The sequence below is a fragment of the Pyrus communis genome, chromosome 5 (genome assembly GCF_041283825.1).
Source record: "Pyrus communis isolate YQ-2024b chromosome 5, ASM4128382v1, whole genome shotgun sequence".
NCBI lineage: Eukaryota > Viridiplantae > Streptophyta > Magnoliopsida > Rosales > Rosaceae > Pyrus > Pyrus communis.
The window spans coordinates 26,049,926-26,052,701 of record NC_142569.1 but is presented as its reverse complement, the minus strand read 5'-3'; the positions used below and the strand labels follow the sequence as shown (position 1 = coordinate 26,052,701).

Genomic DNA, 2,776 nt, shown 5'->3' with positions numbered 1-2,776 from the left:
ATCAACAATGTCACTATGGCTACTCTCGGCCAGATTGGGTGGTTTTAGGGCAACCACTCCAATTCCCTCTTCAATGGTGTTCTTGATGCATCCTTCTTGATATGTGGGGATTGTTCCTGCCCTATACCCTTATGCACATCAATGGCAAAACAAGAACGAACATCATTAGGATTCTTAATAGAGTCATAAACACTGAATTTAATTATATCACCACCAAACTCCATTGTTAATGCTCCCTTGGCCACATCAATCTTTGTTTGGGCTGTTTTCATGAATGGTCTTCCAAGTAGGAGTGGCAAGGGTGGAGAATGAACCGAGTCTTCCATTTCAAGCATATAAAAATCAGCCAGAAAGATTAAATGATCAACCTGCACCAAAACATTTTCCAAAACTCCTTTTGGATATGCATTAGAACGATCGGCTAATTGAATAATAACTCCATCATTTTTAAGCTCTCCTAAGTTCATAGATGCATAAATAGAGTAAGGCATGACATTAATTGAAGCTCCTAAGTCTAACATAGCATGTTCAAACTTAGTATTGCCAATAACACAAGGAATTGTAAAACTATCAGGATCTTTGCATTTAGGAGGCAATTTCCTTTGTAACATTGCAGAAAAATTCTCACTTACATGCACCACTTCCTTGTTCGAAATCCTCTTCCTTGTTGTGCAAAGCTCTTTTAAGAATTTGGCCTACTTAGGAACTTGCTTGATTGCATCAAGAAGCGGGATATTGACTTGAACTTTCCTAAAGGTTTCCAAAATGTCCTTTTCATTCTCCTCCTTCTTTGATTGCCTAAACCTGCTAGGAAAGGGCACATTTAGTGGAATAGAACTTGACAAAGTCGAATTTGGACTTACCTTGGTGGTGTGGGACGATTTTGGTGCATTAGGGGGTTGCGGCAAGGTTTGTTCCATCCTTGTCGTGGCTTTGTCCAATTCCTCCACTTCGAGCAGCAGCTTTTCGTCCTCTTTTTGACTTGATTTGGTTGGGTTGGGGTTAGTTCCAACTTCCTTGCCACTTCTTAAGGTGATAGCCTTAGCGGTTTCAAAACCTCATTTTGGATTAACAATGGTCGAGTTAGGTAGTTTGCCTTCTTCTCTAAACTGCCCCATGAACTCCGCCATCTGCCCAATTTGTTTCTTCACTTCCCACATCTCTTTGGCTTGATTTTGTAATCCCTGAGTCAAAGAGGTTAGTATTTGAAGCATTTTACCATTGTCCAAAGACGAACCTGAATTTGGTTGGGCAGATTGTGGTGGAAGTTGTGGTGGTACGTATGGCCTTTGATAGAGCCCAGGAAATGGCTGTCTATATCATCCTTATTGTTGAGGTTGATTAGGCTCCCTCCACTTGAAGTTTGGATGATCTCTCCAACCCGGATTGTATATATTTGAATATGGATCATTCCTTTGTTGATTTTGGCCTTGATAACCTATGGCATTGGCGCTTTCCCATCCTCCATTCTCCATCAATTGAGGACATTGATCATTGAGATGCCCTTGCATGGAGCACACTCCACATATGGGCCCACCTTGCACTTTGGATCCATCGACCACTTGTGACACAAGCATAGTGAGATTAGCTAATTGGGATTAAATTTCAGAAATTGCACTTAGCTTATTCACTTGTTGTTGTCGTGGGGTATCTTTTTGTCCAACACCTTCATATTGTTGTGCATTCAATGCTCAGTTTGCAATTAAGACTTTGGCAGCCAACGGTGTTTTGTCAACCAAAGCACCTCCCGCTGAAGCATCTAGCATTTGTCTCTCAATTGGAAGGAGTCCCTCGTAGAAATATTGAATTAAGAGCTCTTCCTTCATTTGATGTTGACGGCATGATGCAACTAGAGTCTTGAAACGCTCATAATATGCTGGAAAAGACTCCCCTTGATTTTGCTGAATTCCGCTAATCTTCTTCCTCAAAAGAATCACTCTTGAAGTTGGGAAGAATTTCTCCAAGAATGCTCTTTTCATGCTTTCCCAAGAAGTGACCGTCCCGGGTGCCAATTCATCGAGCCAATCCTTAGCCTTTTCCACAAGAGAGAATGGAAAAGCTTTCATCTTCAAAATATTCCCATCCACGTTAATGGGTGTCATGCTTGAGCATACAACTTCAAACTCCTTCAAATGCTTGTTTGGATCTTCCATGGACAGCCCATGGTATTTGGGAATATGATACAGCAAGCTTGACTTCAATTCGAACTCATCAGTCTTGCCTTAAGCCGCCATAGGGTATTAAATGCAAATAAGCACGACATTGTCCAACCCTAAGGTAGAAAGCTCCTTGATTGTTCGATTATCTGCAGCCATGGCTTGTTCTTCCTCTTCCACTTCTTCTTCTTCAGATTCGGCCTCAGAACTAGGGGGACTAGGTTCCAGATGCCTCCTATTTCTTCTCAACGTTTGTTCAAAATCGTCGTCAAACTCTATTATATTCTCACGAACAGGATCAGAACTACGAGTCATACACTTGTACCTAGAACAATGAAACAAAACAAATCAGCAACCCTCTTAGAGGGCACGGCAAACAAACAAAAACAAAGATTAGGGCACGGAAAACACAAAAATAAAGGAACAAATAAACACACAACACTGTTGGCCATAAGACACACTTTGACACGACACAAACACAAGGGATTAGCAAGTTTGCTAATCCCCGGCAACGGTGCCAAAATTTGGTGTGAAAATTAACTTGACACACAAATTAAACCCTATTTGTGACAATTGTAGTATATATGCAAGTAGGGATCGTTCTAACCGGGGATTAACTA

General features: G+C 41.2%; 1 pseudogene; it reads right to left on the bottom strand.

Annotated features, from left to right (window-relative positions):
- Positions 1 to 1,058: 1,058 nt before the first annotated feature.
- On the bottom strand, positions 1,059 to 1,772 carry LOC148697027 (uncharacterized; annotated as a pseudogene).
- Positions 1,773 to 2,776: the final 1,004 nt, after the last annotated feature.